The sequence below is a fragment of the Chelmon rostratus genome, chromosome 22 (genome assembly GCF_017976325.1).
Source record: "Chelmon rostratus isolate fCheRos1 chromosome 22, fCheRos1.pri, whole genome shotgun sequence".
Lineage (NCBI taxonomy): Eukaryota > Metazoa > Chordata > Actinopteri > Chaetodontiformes > Chaetodontidae > Chelmon > Chelmon rostratus.
Genome location: NC_055679.1, coordinates 2,517,939 through 2,536,762, shown reverse-complemented (window position 1 = coordinate 2,536,762; position 18,824 = coordinate 2,517,939). Strand labels below are relative to the sequence as shown.

At 42.3% G+C, this 18,824-nt stretch overlaps 1 non-coding gene across 1 annotated transcript; it reads left to right on the top strand.

Moving 5' to 3' along the window:
• Positions 1-13,318: 13,318 nt before the first annotated feature.
• Positions 13,319-13,390, top strand: trnag-ccc. The gene has a single exon. It is a non-coding gene; the product is annotated as a tRNA-Gly (tRNA).
• Positions 13,391-18,824: the final 5,434 nt, after the last annotated feature.

Below are 18,824 nucleotides of genomic sequence, written 5' to 3'. Positions count from 1 at the left end.
CTCACCACCGACTGTATTTATATTTAGTTTTTCTTGTTTATTTGAATACATGCCACAATCCAGAACAACACATAGAACACACACACATCAGCACATCAAAACCTCTGAAGCTGTGGTAAATGCATCTGGTATTTTTGTTTGTATTTTCTCAAATACCAGACCTGTTACATGGGATGATAATTAAATTATTACAGCAATGGGCTGATAGAACAAGCTCGCTGCTGGTCCTGTGGCAGGACATACGCAGAAGGTTCTGCCACAGGGCTTTGATGGTGGTGGCCTGCTGGTTGCTCAGTGTTTGTCCAGTTTCAGTCCTCGGCCCCATCAAATACTCTGCCAGGCTGTCCACTCGGTCCATCCCTGGGACACTGCGCTCATCCACACCCTGATAAATATAACACATATATAGAACATATATATATAACACACAATACGACAGGCAGAAGAATAACACACCTGTCAGAGTGTAACTTGTCACAGCATCAGATTATTGTATTTTTGGATAAGAAAAATAACCTCATCATGATAACTCACCAGAGTAAACAGCAGGCGGCTGAAAAGAGGGGAAGAGCTTCCTTCCGAGCACCTTGACGCTGTAGATGTTGACGCAGTGAAAAGGGTCCCCTGAGTGGCTGAAAGCAGTGAGGGAGGCTTCACTACCAGGGATGCAGCTTCACAGTCCTGGTTCATCTGTGGAGGCCCCCCGGGGGTACAGCTGGAGATTCAGGCTGTTGCCTTCAGATAGTAACCATGTGATCAATAACTGCTTCATTTGTTGAACATTCATTGTGTCACTATTTCCAGAATGATAATGATAATCATCATCATCATCATCATAAGCACAATAATGATATTAAGAAGAACTGCAAGAGAACATGCTCTAACATTATAACGTTACTGTAAGTAGAATGAGGTGATAAAACGTTATGATTCTGCGTTGTTCTCTGAGGAAAACCAGTACAAAGTCTAAAGTCAACATTCAACATCATTTTATCTGAATCTACACAGACCAGGACAGTAATTAACAGCGACTCTCTCTGCACCGACGTGCACCAAGACAGTAGCGTTATGCAACGACAGTAATGCCGATATAGCGCTCGTCATATAGCGTAACAGCGTAAAGAAGCTAGCTAGCTCGTCGACAAAATCAAACAAGCATAAAATAAGTTCGCCAGATGCAGCAGCTCACCTCTTTATGTCGGCGGATGAAACTTGAGAGCAGCAGAAGCGGACCGGGACACTTGAAGCGGCTTCAGACGTGAACACTGCGGCCGGCTCCCGTTGCCGGGTTTATTTTCGTACTGGAGCGGAAGCCGGAAGTGATTGGCTGCGCTACCTGTTGCTATGGCTACCTGGAGGGGGGTTTTTTTCAGGTCACGGAGCAAAGAAATTGCTTTGAACTGTGACGTCACTTGCTCTTTGACATCAAAGCACATCAATAGCTATGACTTCTCATGCTCTGCTGTTCACATCAGTTCCAGATATTTTTCATTTATTCATTTTTATATCGAGAGACAACAAAAAAAGATAAGATGGATCGTTGGCTGAAACGCAAAGAGGACAAAGAAAATCTTCTCGACAACATTTGTGTAGCTCCTGAGGAAATAGACGCCTCAGAGCTGCACAATATGTTCTTGGAAGAACGAGAAGACGACCGCAGAGGACAGTCTCGTGGTCGAGACCTAGAAGGGAGATATAAATGGCTTAAAGCTGGGAAAAAAGCAATCAGTGACTTAAGCAAAGACCTTCGCAAGAAATCAGGCAACCTGCACAGTAAACTCAAGCGCCAGATAGAACTGGAGGAAAAATGTCAGGCTGCTGAAAAAGAAATAGAAATCATAGTCCAAAACAACCACAGTCTTGAGCGAGAAATTGTTGGAGGACAGAGGCAAATGAGGGACCATCAAGTTTTGGAGGATGAATATGAGGCTAAACTGAGTGTAAACAAACGCTTGAGCCAGGAATGGAAGAAGCTGCAGCAAACGGTTCAGGACCTCCGGAAGAAAATCTCCAGGCAGAACGACTTGGAAAAGAAAATTCAAACAACGCAGGAGGAGAATCAAACCTTGAGCCAACTCATCGCTGTCCAAGAACGACAGCAGCAGGCTTTGACCGAGAAACTTCGCGATGAACAAGAGATGCAGGCCGCGTATGCATCAGAGAAAGCTAAGAAAAAGGAAAGGATGGACCACCTTCACAACCTCCAAAGCAGAATCCTGGATTTGACAGCAGAGTACGAACAGGTGAAACCCTGGCTCCATTGGTATCAACAGAACAAAACTGAGCTGAACAGGTTTGACAATGAGAAGGTTGCCCTCGTGCAGGAACGTCAGGAAATTCTCAACAAGATTAGACAGCAACAGTCTCTTGTAAGGGAGAATAAAGACATCACATCTGCCGCAGAGACCATTCGCCGAGAGATTTCTGTTCTCCGCAAACAAATTCAGGAGCTCCGTCAGGAGGACAGACGCTGGACGGCTGGACAACAAGCTGGGAAACGCTGAAACCATCAAAGCCAAATAAAGGAAGGAGGACGTGAGCTTAGATAAGGTCCTGCTGCACATTGAGAGGAAGGAGGAGGAGCAGCAGGCCCATCAGTCCCTCTTAGACTGGCCAAACAGGCGCTAGGGGGGACAGCACGTGGAGCAGGACCGACATAAACGCCGTCTAAATCAACCAGAGGGGACACTGGGCTGCGTTGTAGTTTTACTCTAACACAGTAAGGCTTCAGCTCCCAGCCCTGCTTCCTTCTGTGTTCTTCCTTCAGATGTGGGGTTTTCTCCGGGTGCTCCGGTTCGCCCATTGACAAAGTCAATCAAAAAAATGTAGCAGTCCACACGACTTGTTTCCACAAGGCACCAAGCTTGTTTCCATGATCCTTTGCAAACTTCTACACTGAATTTTGTGGCGAGGACGCAGGAAACTTTTCTTCTGATGACTTCCATGAAGGTCATTATTAGTCCAGATGTTGCTGCGCTCCTTTGCTTTTTTCTCTAAAAGAAATAAATAAAAGTTTAATCTTCATTTTCTACTCACTTAAGTATTCATTGATAAGCTCTGTTCTCATGTGCAGAGCAAATAATATCTATATATCTAAATAATAAATATCTAATATACAGTATATATCAAATATATTCTCATTTTATTCTTTTATTTTTTCAAAGATAGCTGTGTTACATATTTTTGTTTCAAAGGCTTTTAAATAAGTACAATCGGTGTCAAGTACGTCTCAACAAGCCTACATTTGAAAGAGGAGTAATTAAAAAGCTGTTGAAACAATGGTTTCATGTCAGAAAAGTATATGTATCTAAAATGCTTTCATCTTACAACCAAAGTCAGGCCAGTTTCAACCTGTACATACAGAGGACTGATAAATAAAAGGAAATAACCGACTAAATGAATAGAGATGCTTCACTATGAGAAACTGTCAAGAAACTGTCCAGAACAAAACCCCCGTAAAACTGCAGACTACACTTGGTTTTTATGCTCACTAAACTGATGAGATATAGCCCAACATGTTAATAGTGAGCTTTAGAAGTGTTGGCAGGCTGATTTTCTGTTTGTTTCAGTCTTTTAAAGCAGTCAGGCTCGCTGTAGCCCCCTGCCCCCAGTCATTCTGCTAAGCTAAGCTAACCATTTCCTGCCTCTAGCCTCTCATTTAACAGACAGACACAACAGCAGCCGTTTTAGCTAAAAGCTAACAAGCATATTTCCCAAAGTGTCTAAATACTCCTTTTAATCTCTAGAAGTCTTAACTGTTGAAATATGCGATTGAAAATAAAACCACTGCAAAATGATCAAACATGAGGTGATCTAGTGCACGACAGCATGTTCAAGAGTTTTATCACGCTCGTGACTGCAGCAAATGATACTGATACTGTCGGTCTGTGGATTTTTATCTTTTTATTTATTTTTTGCACAGCCCTGAACCGTTAGCGGTGATCAATGTGGGCATGTTGCAGATATCAAACATCTAAAAGACAAGAAATATCAGTGCAGAAATGCCAAAAATTGCCAGGTTGGTTTTTATTGAACCGTAGGATGTTCTGCTCATTGCATGGCTTGGTTTCCAAAAAACCAAAAACAAACAGTATTTCATATCTGTGTAGAATCCAAGGTTGGTTGGTCTCTAACGGTGACGGTGGCTTTAGCACCAACAGCATTTTATAGAAAGGAGAAAGAAAAAGGACAAACTGTTATCAATTTTAACAACAATGATCACATGTATTTACCAAACGGGCCTTTTTGGGTCACAGCTGCTCATTGTTAGGAGTCCTCATTAGAATGAAGGTTTAGGTTCATTTCAAACATGTAGTTATTCTTTATTCAGGGTATTTAATTGTCATGCATTGCACAAGGAACAGCGGTTGTAGCCCCCTCCATGCTCCACACATATCAAATGTGGAAACAGTTGTTCAAGGAACAAGGAAGTTCCTGATTTTCATATAATACCCTATAGGTGTTACGTATGACTTCACCTCATCTTCATCTCAACAGCAGGTCCCACCTGATCTGAACTCAGATGGCTGGATTCAGAGTCCACACAGATAAAGGAGCAACAGTTACCTGAGACAGACAAAGACAATGTGCTATAAATGATTATTGTACTGAGCACAATGAATAAGATCATTACCAAAACAACACAACATGATAGAGTCTATTGACAGAAGGAGGAACATCACACTGACCCCTACAAATGGCTTTTGGTGTGAATGCTTGACAAAAGAAAACAGGTAAAAAGTTCCTGCATCATCAGTGGACCTCTCTCTGAAGTGGAAGCCTCAGAAGTTGGGGGTGTTTGTGGATTATGAGGAGAGTCTGGTCTCTTTTTGTGATGTCGATCAGTGGTCCCCAACCTTTTTATCACCGTGGACCGGTCAACACTTGACAATTTTACAGCGGCCCGGGAGGGGAGGGGCTGTACGTAGATTCTTTATATTGTAAATATAATAATAAACGTAAATCCACTGTGTACTCGTATGCAACTTTATTAGCAGCTTCCTCGTAACATTGTCTTTTAATCCAGGGTGCTTGGTCTCCAGGTGAAGCAGTTTTGAGGCTTCATCGCCTCATTAGAGAGCCGCTCGCTGCATATTTTATGCAGAGCGGGCTCGGTGTGTGGGAATCACCTGTCGAGACAAATCCATATTTCAAGTAGGACTCCTGGTATCGTCTGTTAAAAGCTTTCTTTTTCTTGGAAGTCGTCGGCTCTTCTTCTGTCTCTTCACTGGGCCTTTTCCCCTTCGCAAAGAAACTTCCCAAACACGTCTGTTTTTTACTCATTTTGCGAGCTTGTGGGTTAAATTTGAGCTATGGTGTCCTCTTCTCTACCTAACCTATTTGGGCTTCCTGGACTAGAGGAAACAGGAAGTTAAAGATCTGGGCATCCACCCCAGAGACTGCTCTTTCAACCCCGGAGTGTTTGTGGCAGAAATCAGCGAATGGAAGAAGCAGAAGGCAAGGCAAGGCAAATTTATTTATTTATTTATTTATTCATACATCAGGCCAAAGTAGAAGAGCTACTTGATAGTGTGAATGCTGAGTCAGCATCATTCCTCCATGATTTCCAAAAAGAGTTTCAAATGCTGACTCGTCAGACCACAGGACAGAATCCAGTCTGTTTTTGATGCAGTGCTGTCTGAGGCCTGAGGATCACAGCCAGCCAGTATTTCCAGTCTTGTGCCTGCGTACAGAGATTTCTTCAGATTCTCTGAATCTTTTAATGACATTTTGTTCTGTAGGCAATGAAATCCCCAAATTCTTTGTAATTTTACACTGAGAAACATTCTTCTTAAATTGTTGCCAGCGCAGTGTGTCACAGAGTGGTGGACCCCTCCCCATCATTACTTCACAAAGACTCAGCCTCTCTGAGGCTCTTTTTACACCCCATCATGTCACTAACCTGCTGCCAGGTCACCTCATTAACTGTGACATGTTTTGCTGCCACCGTCCAACTTTTTGAAACATGTTTCCGGCATCGAATTCTAAATGAGGATATTATTTTCATAATCAATGAAATTTCTCAGTTTTAACATTTCATATATGCTATTGTCAGTTAAATATTGGGTTTCAGTGTTTTTCAAATCATCACGTTCTGTTTTCCATTTCACACACAGTCCCAACTTTTTTGGGAACAAGTTGTATACAGATTAAGTTGAAGTAATTAAATAATCACTTATTAAAATAAGTATATGTTCTGAAAAAAACTCCAAAACAATACAGATATGTAAACGGTGGACACTGTGTGCAGGAATAAAAATGACTCCAAGTCATTTCTATTCAAACACAGTGACCTGCTTTTCTGTGGCCTGTTAACTCCACTAGATGGAGATCTTGAGTCAAGAGTGTTTGACTGCGGCCTTTTCTGATTTTTTGAAGAGAAAAAGTGTAAAAACAAAAATTAAAGTCTTCAAGATTTAAACTTTATAGAGTTGAAAGAAGTTGGAGAACTTGTCTTATGTTGCATCCCTTTTGAAACATACATTTCACACACACACACACTCACACACACACACACACACACTGTAACTTGTCCTCTTGACATTAGTTTTCTGGAGCTGGTTCTGAACTACATATTAGATGATGTATTGTAGTTTGGTGTGAGGTGAACAGAGATGCTGCCCAGCATGCAGCAACAGAGACACACTCATGGATTTAATTCTGATTTCCTGCGTTGCTACTGCTGTTTCTGTGTTTTACATCTGGTTCCCCGATGTGTAGTGTGTCTGCAGTTCCTGACTGTTGGTCCATGACCCAAAACACATTTATAAGATGTCAACTTGAGATTTGAGACGTTGCAGTTTTCACTCTTTTCTGATGTTTTATACACCAAAGGATTAAGACAATAATATGCAGAGTAATCGATAATGAAAATAATCATTAATAATATAATAATAATAATAATAATCGTAGTTTCATGCTATTAAATAAATAAATAAAAATGAAGAACCTTTAGTTCTTTAAAGAACCACATTTAGTTTGTGAAAAGCCTTCCTGTAAATAAAGAGGCTCTGCAACTGGTGGACAGAGCCTTTTGAAGAACCATCATTTTTCTGACTCTGTGTGTGTGTGTGTGTGTGTGTGTGTGTGTGTGTGTGTGTGTGTGTGTGTGTGTGTGCATGTGTGTGTGTGTGTGCGTGTGTGTGTGTATCCCGCAACATCTACTGTTTAAGTGTGTGAGGAAGGAGAAATGTGTTTGAGTGTGAACTCTGACCACTGATGGCCAGAAAAGTGTTATTATCTGTATTATATAAGTGTTCATCACAGTGGCTCAGTGTATTTCACACACGTATGTGTTGTTTTTTAATTTGCACTCTCTGCTGTATATCTGGCAGCGACATTTGTAGGGTGGATCAATATTGTTTTATTCTAGAGGTGAACTGACAAACTTCTCCCAGCCTGGTTGGAGTCATACTACAGGACTTGATTAAGGACATCAAAGAAGAATCAGTGACACATGGCCAGTTAACAGCAGGATGAGCCTCCACTAACCTGATAAACTCTCAGTACCCCACGTCTCCAGACGAGGCCAGGACGCTCACACCACAGTGTGAACAAAGAACAAAAAAAAAATGTGTAACATGATGTGTTTGTTGAAACTATGAGAGAAACACAAAACTGGTGCAGAAATAGTAAGAACTGAACTAACAAGAACAGGTTAGAGCTAACGCTACTCCAGGAAAAGGGTTTGAGTTCTGCTACCAAACACAAGGACGCCTCAGACTGCAGGAGTCTGTCTGTGCTCGAGGAGAGAGAGAGCACAGACACAGCCCTGTAATAACAAGGGATGATCAGCTGTATTGATTTCAGTTTATTGTTCCATTTGTCTCTTCACTCTTACATCTTTGGGCCCCTAACCCTCTGGTGCCTGACCCTTCATTTTGGGGCCTGCTGGGCATCCAGTTCAATATGGCCTTGAACAGAGCTGCACAGAACAGTTTTAAAAACAAGAACTTTCTGAAAGGAACCCCACATTAGAACTGAAGAAACTCTGAACACAGCACGCCCAGCCAACTATGTGTGAAGATGTTACCTCCTTGCTGCAAGACGGGTAGAAAGAGAGAGAGCGTGACATGTAGACCATCAGCAGCGAGGAGGAGCGAACATGCCTGAGAGGGCGCAGAGATGCCAGAGAATCTGCAGGGAAAAATGTTGGGCCTCCCTCCCCTTTCAAAGCAACCTTTCTTTAACCCAACGACCCATCAGATGAACTTAGCTTTTCCTGTGAGCGTGGCTTGATGATATAGAATAATAAGAGTACTTTAGAAGAATAGGATTTGCCACCAACATCTTTATGTTCATGTTGGCGCCTCTCAGTGGCTGAATGCGGCCTTTCATGGTTTAATGTTGGAGTTTTACTTCATTTAGTTTAGTTCATTTACAACCAAAAATTACTTCCCCTGTTTTCCATTTCCATCAGAGATACACTTTCCCAATCCATCCCATCCCTTTCAATGGGAAACAGAATCTGTGCATCACAAAGCATCACATCAGGTCCTGAGTGCACACCAGATGCACCAAACACACACGAGAAGTAATCAAGGCACAGAAGCAGGGATGTCCACATCTGGTAAGTGAATGTGATGAAATTGCTGCTTTGCTGGACGGATGATGTGCAACAAGATGCCATCAGAGTGTGGAACTCTCACAGAAAACAAAAGAGATGCATGTTTTGACATTGCAGTGGTAATTTGTCCATAAAAAACTGTGCTTCAAACTCGAAACAAGCTCCAAAACAAAAGGTCACTAATGCATCACAGTGATGTATCGTACCCAGACAAAAGCCCGCTGAACATACAGTTAATACGTTTGGTTTATTTAACCCTGACGATTAAAACAACAACAATAGAACAAAGCCATCAGCCATCATGGCTCCAGCTGCCACTTCTTGCCTCTTGCTCTGGTTAAAGAAACCACAGACTCTCCCAGGTGCTGATCTGACACCTGCCAGTCTATATAAAGCCTGAGGCTGATCATTTCTGGGGTCCTAATGTGGAGGTTTAAAGGTCCTACAAGTTCATTTTTATTAATGGTCTGAGCACACAGAACTGTTCTCTGCAGTGCAGAAAATAATGATTCTCTTCTGTACTTTCACTGTATTTTACCTTCTGGACATCTTTCTTATTATTTTCCTACTTTTGTTTGACTTCAAGCTCCAGAAATATGATTGATATGGTTGAAGTTGTGTCACGCTATTGCTTGTCCTTGAGCTCTGCCAACTGCATGCCTAACCTGATCCCCCTCCTGAGAGGAGCAGGCAAGCCCTATTAGCCTGTGTGTGTGTTTGATGTCTGTGTGTGTGTGTGTTGATGAAGCCGAGCAGCCAAGAAGCAGAGAAGTGGACCTAATCTCCTGTCATCAGTCTGTGTACAGCGATGAAGAGTTTGCACTCTGGACCCTCACCATGACCTCTGACACTGAACACAGATGCAGTGACAGCTGTTTCCCACAGCAGGGCAAAATGTAAAGTGTTGGTTGGGAAATCGGTCCTGAAATCTGATTGGAGTGTGTGCATGCCTGTGTGTGTGTGTGTGTGTGAGCATGTGTGTCTGGATTTTAGTGAGTGCGAGTCAGAGAAACATGCACAGGGTGCTGCACACAAACGGGACGCATTCACTTCCAACCTGTTCTTTACCATGTTATCCTGTGTGTCCTCTGTCTCCATGACAACCAGAGCTCTCTACACAGTGTGTGTGTGTGTTTGTTTGTTTGTTTGTGATGTTGCCTTGTTATTAAAGGCAGCCACCATGTGATATTAGTGTGTAATGTGTGTGAAGTGTGAAATTGGAGTGTATTTAAAGGTGTGTATAATTTAACGGGATCTATTGTCAGAAATGGAATATAACATTCATGATCATGTTTTTATTAGAGTATAATCACCTGAAAACTGTTATTTTTTTTGCTCCTGTGGTGGACCACCACAGTAAGCGCAATACCACCACAGCTGGATAAAATGAGAAACTAAACATTGTAATCTAGATAATCAACCAAACAAACAAAGATTGGGACAAGGGCATAGAAGTGGCCCTTTAGTCATGATCAAGTGACCAAATATGACTGATTGTAATTTCTTTCGCTTTTTTTTTTTTTTTTTTTTGCAGTTTTATTTATGTACATTTGAGTTCTTCAGGGTATCCTGGAAGCATCACCATGTTGCTGTCATCATTCTACATCCATACACATACTTTGCAGTACATGTTTGTGCAGGAGGAAGTGATTCATTAAACCTAATTTACGTCATTTAAAGAACACAACAACAAGGCCACAACTCTGCAGCTATTGTCTTCCAGTCAGTGTGAAAACCAGAAATGTCACAATCATCAGACTTCAAGGATTCAGGAAATGTATTTTTACACACAGCATCACAGCATGAGGGCTGATCATCTTAGGTCTGATAACAGAAAAGTCAGAAAAATCTCTCATTTTTATCATTAACTAGCACATGGCATGTAACATACATACATTCAAATAAACCATGAAATAATCATGTGTGAGTGTTACCAAAGAGATGTAGCAATGGAGAAGTTCAACTTTTTAAAAACTGACTTCTTACAAAGATGCATAGGACACAAGTCATTATTTCCAGCTATTTTCATCGCTCCTCATGTTTAATTCCTGCTGTGTGACCAAGCGGCAAACAGGAAGCTGCCAAAATCTCTGACAAGGTGTTGAGGGCTGTACAAACTGCCTGTTATATAGAATCTATCCACTAGATGTCAGTACGCTGCTCATACTGCGATGATGAACTGGTCACAATCATTTTTAAGTTTCAACCATGTTGAATAAAAGCGCTATTTAACTTAACATTGCCATACATCCCTCATGGTTAATGTGCTGATTATGATCTGATTATGAGCCTGAGCACATAACAGCTTAGTAAACGCCTGTTGCCATGATTGTGCTTTGCAGTTGTTATGGCTGATACAGATGTGGATGTGTAATCTGAAGTTATCCTGAACAGCTGATGGTGCGTCTCTATAAATGTTGCTGGCACTAGTAATCGTGGGCCGATATAACCTCTTTTCCTTTCGTAAAGGGTGGTCCGCTGCATCCCATGCTAAAGGAGACACAACAGGAAGCACTGAAGCAGCTTTCCTGGGCATTTTAAGAAGTCCAACAGCTCTTTTCATGGCTGCTGGTTAGATTCTGTGGGCACATGTGATGGATGAGTGGAGCGTAGCACTGAGGGGCCTGGGTAAACAGAGACAGTGACCATTCCCATCCTCTGTCACTGTAAACTTCAGACACCAACTTGTACCACCAACTGAGTATCCTCTGTTTTATTGAGTTAACAGTCCCTTGGGAAAATTCAGTGGAGGCAGCTTATGAAAGGAAGAAGACTAAGTATGCAGATTTAAAGACAGAATCTGAGCAGAGGGGATGGAAGACAAGGGTCTGTCCGGTTGAAGTGGGGTGTAGAGGTTTTGTTGCAGGGTCAGCTGTTTCACTGTTGAGGGAGCTGGGAGTGCATGGGCAAAATTTAAGGAAGACAGTGAGGGAGATGTCAGATGAGGCTGCTAGGTCTAGTCAGTGGATATGGATCAGGAGAAATAATAGTAGTTGGGGGGTGAAATAGGGACGGTGAGGGGGGGGGGGGGGGGGGGGGGGGGGGGGGGGGGCAGAGGACATGCATGCCTAACCCGGCAAGAGAAGAGGTTAAAGTCTTAACAAGACACCTCTCCTCTGCTCTGCTTTCCCCGCCCCATCTTCTCGCTCTGCCAATAGGAAGAGAACCAGGAAGTTTAGATAAGGTGGGGGTGTGGCCAGCTAGAGTCTCTCTTTGGGACCATGCGGCCTGTTCAGGTGAGTTTGCGTGGTAAGATACAGAGTTGGCTTGTTTTTTTGATCTTTTTGGTTGTTTTCCTGTTTTGTTTGCTTCTTGAAGGAAATGTTAGGGTTTGTTTTCCTACTCTGTTTGCTTTTTGAAGGAAATGGTAGGGTTTGCTGCTTCTTGAAGGAAATGTTAGAAGAGGCTGTTAAATCTAGTCTGTGGTTTAGGCCTCCACCTCCAGCACCCTCTAAATTTTCCACCCCCTACCCGAACAAGGGTCTGTATCCAATCCCTACTTCCATCTTTTGACTCTACCTCTTTATTTTCTATCCCCTACCCGAACCAGGGTTTGTATTCCCACCCCGCTTTTTCTTGGTGCAGTTGGTGAGAGGCAGGGGTAGATGATGGTAGTGTGGCAATCGGCAGTTACATGTGGCATCTAGGCCTGTGGTAGCATTGTAGCAGCTAACAATAGCTAAAGCGGTGGTAGTATGATAGTATCTTAGCAGTTAGTATTGGTAGCTAGCAATTAACATTAACAGTATAGGTGAATCTAGCTTTATTGTCTTCTTCTGTTCCTCTTAGCAGGTAGCGGTTAGCACGTAACATTAGCTAAATGGTAGCATCGGAACTGTATTGTCTTCTTCTGTTCTTCCTAGCGGTTAGCATTAGCATTAGCAATAGTTAAATGGTAGCATCGGTACTGGCCACTACCTGGAGCATCTCTGGGTCAGTTGAACGTGGCGGTGCTGTTTGGATTGTGTAGGAGCAGTGTGAACTGGCACTAGGGGGGGTGACTCTGGGACGCCGGAGTTCACTGCCTAACCTCCTGGAGGTGTAGTGGGACTAAGTAGGCGAAACACTGTTGAAGGGAGGTTTCCACCTGATGACCCCCAGAGACGTGTTAGGAATCACTGCTCTTTGGCAGGTATAGAGGCAGATTAGAGCTCCAAGGTTCTTCACTGAGAATGAATCCTCTTTTTGAGCACAAGTATCTTGTGTTTAAATTAACTAAGTGTCAGAAGTACATCCACTAAACATTAAGTCAGGGGTTTGATCCGTGCCTGATCCGCTCTGCGTGTCCTCAGCTAAGACGCTGAACCCTAATTTGCTCCTGATGATCTGTGCATGTGAATGTGGCATGTGCTGTAAAGCACTTTGAGTGGCTGCTAGACGCAGCATTAGATAGAGGCAGCAGCATGATCATAACATGTGCATCACTGCCCTGAGCTCAAGCAACGCTAACAACGGAGGGAAGTTTGTTTGCTTTGTTAGGTATAGCTAGATGTTTTGCTGGTATGCTCTTATTGACTCAAATATTCTTTATATTTACAGGACACATTAAAGGTTTGGCTCAAGTTTGATCTATTTTGCAGGGATTGCAGGGATTGGCTCTCTATGATGGCATCACAAAGGTTGATTGGTTCAGGCAGCTGTAGTCCAACATAAAATGTTGGTCTCAGGACAACAACCTCTCTGCAAAATTTCAGAATGTACCATGAAGCAGATAAGAAAATCTATATGGATGGTGGAAAAGCTTATGTCCTGGCATTGGTGGTATAGTGGTGAGCATAGCTGCTTCCCAAGCAGTTGACCTGGGTTTGATTCCCGGCCAATGCATACTATGGCCTGACCTCTTGGTCGGGAAGACTTCTGGATAAAACTGAGAGGCTTTTTCAATCAGCTGTGTTCAAATTGCGCTAAAGGGATTCTGTGCTGCATCGACAGCTACAGCTCCGAAGGTAGCTGCTGAACAGATTCAGACTCTTATGAACAAAATCTTGGCTTGTAGCTTGTTTTTTTTTATTACCACTCAGGAAAATAGTTATTACATTTTTTTTTTAATAAAAATACTTTTTTTCAAGGGGCAGATGAGCATCAGGAGGTACAGAATTGTGACGTGGGAGAAAGCTCGAGAAAACTAAAAGTACGTTCCCTGGCCGGGAATTGAACCCTGGCAGCAGTGGTGAGAGCATCAAATCCAAGCCTGGCCGCAGGACCATTAGGGACTGAGGGACTCCCTGGTTTTCAGTAGGAGATTAAAAAAAAAATGTACCATCCTCCCTGAAATTTGGCTTTTGTGTCTCACTGTCATTTCTAAACTGTCACAGCCAATTTAATCTGGCTTCATGATAGTTTACATCGTTCCTGCTGAAAATTATACAGAATATTACCATGATCTTACCTGCTCATGTCAAGAAGCATGAGGTCAGACAGTGGCATTGTAATTAAAGTCAGAAAAGGCCACACCCTTCACACAATGAGTCCAATTGACTTGAAACGGCACACAAGTTAAATAAAAGTCCACCATGCATGGATATTTTGCTAATTAGCATGAAGTGAAAAACAGTGGTGTGATGCAAATTTTGGATTTTGACTGTATCAACACCAAAATGAGTGTACAGCATTCCAGGACTGATTTACACATTGCTATTAACAAGGTCAGTTCAGAAACAAGCCACAAAACTTGGGTGGGAAAATTAATATAATGCTTTAATGATTTGTTCAGTCATAACAAATCTTGGTACAAATCTTCTGTTTGGGAATAAGTCGACCAACGTATTTCGAGCCCAACACATAGGGGGTGCTATAAACACCAAAAATGCATAATTCCAAACCCAGACACAGCACCGGGAACAAATTCAGTATCATGGCCAGTCATTCTTCAACATGTAGACTGCAGGGACCAGGAAGCCAACCCCCGACCTTCTGATAACTCGACTACTCTAACGTCTGAGTATTGTATGTATTACTGAAAATATACTTGAAAATTATTTGACAACAATCATGTCAAAAGTGCACTTTAAATATTGAACTTAAATTTGACTAACAACATGTTTAACTGTAGTATAGTTAATGAATGTACGCCTTCAATCTGTTTGAAATAACTACACGTTTAAATAAATGAACTGGAAACACTTTACAATATTTAAATATATTTGAAGTATATCTTTTTTTCACTTGGGGCACCATACCCACAGACAGTCTTGAGGGGGCAGCATCTGCATACCCACAGCAGTCATACTATGATGCTCATGTGTATAATAGTACAACCAATAGCAATACTTCAGCAAAAAATACCTCCACATGTGAAAATCAATCATGCAGTGCTCACATACACACAAAGATGCAGTTTTATTCATTTATATACTTGTCAGGAAAGCGGGGACTAAGGGGAACTGAACCCAAATGCAGACACACAAGGGGGCGCTAGGTTCAATTAATAAATTTATTAAACTCAAGGAAACAAGACAACCAAACTCAGAGGGCTAATGGCTAACGACACACAAGGGTAACAGAATTCACACAACAACAACACAACACAGGGAAAGACACATTACTACAAGACACATGTAAGGGACGAGACTATGAATAACAATGAATACAATAAAGAACACAAAACGCTCCCGAAGGAGGAAACACAAAGGGCTATGGAAAACGGAACTGACTACTGAAAGAACTAGATAAGAAACTCAACTCAAAATACATTCCTAGAAAACAGAGAAACAAGAATCTAAACAACAAAAACAGAAAATCACTCTTTATCGAGAACAAATCGGCAAGGCTATGAACTAAGAAAACAGAAACTAAGTTATTAATGTAAAACAAATGACACGCACAACAGAACTGTGACCTGGGAAACTCAACACAGCTAGGGAATGACAGACAACACTAAGAATGGGTACACTACACAAAACAAGACATGAACACGAACGAAGACAAGAACAAGACGATAAACTAACCAGAACTGTGGCGAACGAAAGACAAAGACGAACCAAGGAACAACTCAGACCTGAACAGAAACACGGACATGAACAAAGGTAACGCAACAAGAAACACAACTCGGACAGGACAAAGGAATCACAATGACAAACACTCACTCACTGGCTAGGACTATGAAAAGGAATCAAGGGCAACAAGGATACATGAACTTGGCTATGAAACACAGACAACGACCCGACAAAGACAAAGGGGAAGACACGGACTTAAATACACGAGTGGAAGAACACTAATGAGACACAGGTGGAAACAATCTGACAATCACACGGGAGGGAAAACACAGGAAGTAAAGCAACTCAAAGACACATGACATGAACCTTCAAAATAAAACAGGAAGTAACAAAAACCAGGCAAAGACAAGACACAATGGGAAACTTAACAAAATACAAACAAGACAGGGCAAGGGTAGAGACTAATACAAAAACATGGCATGACTCAGACAACAGTAACTAAATGAGGCAATGGCAAGAATCAACAAGAGAAACTAAACAAAACCACCGTGCATGGCACGGGTCATGACAATACTGCAGTATACAGCAATTACTACACAAACACCTGGAAAGAAAAAATAAATCAATACTTGAACTTTATTTATTTCTCAAACTGCTCGCTATAATTGGAAACAAATAAACGGTGCAGCTGGTGCAGTGATGGAAACACAGGTTGGACAGACCTGTTGTATATGTGCTCTCTGGAAACATTACAGTACGCTGTGTATAACTACCACACAAAACCAAAAAAACCCAAATAAATAAACACTTAACCTTTCAAGTGCTTCATTCCTTAAACCTCCTGGTTGAATTGAGCAAATAAACTGTGTGTCTGCAAAATAAAATTCAAAGCTAGACAGAGAAGACTCACAGCTTTGAAGAGATCTGTAATAAAATAAAAATGAAAAATCCACACACAGCTGTGCAGCTGATGCAATAATGAAAACAGGTTGTACAGACCTGAGGTATAAGTCCAGTCTGGAAATCGCACACGCTGAGGAAGACTGACTGTCTTCACTGTGTTTACAGCACACATGTGCTGAGCTTCTCACAGAAATATCATCTTTTTCTCTGCTGCTCATACAGGACAGAACTGCAATAAAAAAAGTCAGTGCAAATACACAACTGTGCAGGTGATGCAAGTTGTAGGTTGTACAAACCGCTCCATCCACCAGGATTCATGTGTTCATACGTCTTTCTCATTTGTTTACACGACAGAGGCCTGACGTAAGCAGCTGTCAAAAGCCAAAAGAACAAACTGAGCAGAAAGAGACCACATGTGTTAGGTTAAAACTGATTGTGGTGTATGTGGGGGAGTTGGGGCTACAGCTCAGAGGGGGGCGATTACAGCAAGATGATATCCATCATCTATTAACACTTTTAAATCAAGGAGCTCTGCAAATTCCTCTGACATCTCCAAGAAAGAGGTGTAAGAACGTACTCGCAAGTGTGATTTTGTGGGCTTCTAACAAATTCACTTCTTTGCTCCACAAACCACACATGGACGGGTGGTGTGTGGGTGAAGTTCACTGGCACCTGATTCAAATAAACAGGGCACACTGAGAAAACAATGGAGCCCCAGAACCAGTTAACACCAACATTTCCTCAGCCGATGGAATAAATGACCACAGGTAGGCTGCAGAGTGTCTAACACCTCATTCACACCACCCAGTGGCAGGTTGAGCCTCTGCAGATATGGACTCCAGCACCTGCAGACGTATGCTGGATCTTATTGGTCTCTTTGTGTGCTGAGGGCTTTACCCAAGTTTGCTTTGGTCGCTTTATTCCTGACATTGTTTGCCTCCAGAAGAGCAGGCCAGTCTCAGAGAGGCCATTCCTCTCCTCGTTTGGTAGTGAGTGCAGAAACAATGGAAGAAGTTCCTCTGTTTCATACTTTTGACCAAACATTTTTGCAAGAATGAATTTGGTAATGCACCTGGAAAGTAGCCAATCAGCAACTACATTTAGCAGCACCACTGCAATTACTTAAAACTGCACTAACAGTCAATGTCTGCTCAGCAGCATGAAAGCAGCACGCTCCATCTGCAGTTAGAAACGATGTGTTCAGGGACAGTCCTGACTGCAGGTCACCAGCACTCTGACAGAGCTCAGAGATCAGGGATCGTAGCTAACTGTACTTGCACGAGTAAGACGGAGGAAGGACATATATGAATAAATCAATAAACGGCATGCAGTCTCACAAGCAAATAGCAGCCTTAACGTCACATTGACATTGTGTGTATGTGTGTGTGTGTGAAGCTGATTAATATGGAGTTAGATCTCAGTATGTGCTAATCCACTGCTTTATATTCAAGGTGATTAATCCTTGTAATCTACTGTAGAGGTACAGCGAGGGGGAAAGAGGAGGAGATCTCTTCCAGCCTTCTTCGCGTCACTGTCCTGAGTGAAAAATAACTTCTGCCTCTCCATTCATCAGCATAGCACATGAGAGAGAGGGGGAGATGAAGGGATGGAGGATGGGGAGAGAAAGGAAGAGAGGGAGAGAGGTGGAGGTCTCTCCGACATGCCCAATGACACTAACTCCATCTGGATAGTCCATGTCTTTGTTGCACCTCTTTGATGAAGACTTCAGAGCAAACTGATTAATGTAACACCACCTGGACGGAAGCCAAAGTGATTCAACGACTCAAGAAGTTCTCCAACTTCATCTCAGGGCTCTTAAATCACACAGCTTGATTATTCCACCACTGAAACTGGCACCATCTCGATACATTGGCAAATATTTGCACAGCCTGCATGAAGCAAAATATGTAAAAAATTCATCCAGGGATTAGTCAGCCCCACCTCTTAAACACTGGGAGGACACTAGAGCAATTACAATTGGTACATGATCTGTGTTAGTAATTATATCTATGGTAAATACCAAGGTGGGTGCTGCTCTTTCCTTTGTTCATCCATGTGCATCTACTCAAAAACTAAATCAAATGCATGATTTTGAAATTGAAACAGCGGAAAGTAAAATGTTTCAGGAAATGGTTATATTTCGATTCAGTAACAGTTTACTGTCTGTAATTGCTAAATCGTTTTCTTGGAAGTTTCCCAGAAATGAATGCCGATATTCAAACCATGTCACGGTCTGCCTCAGTCCTCCATCCCTCCGCTCAGCCACACCATCACTTCCCCAGCCCCCTGGACTGTCGTCCTCCACCAGATGCCCTCAGACTTTCCCATCTGTCCCAGTCCCCTGTCACTTCAGATCCAGCCACACCCTCCTGCCCTGCAGTAGCCTCAGTCCTGCCTTTACCATCACCTGATCTCCCCCA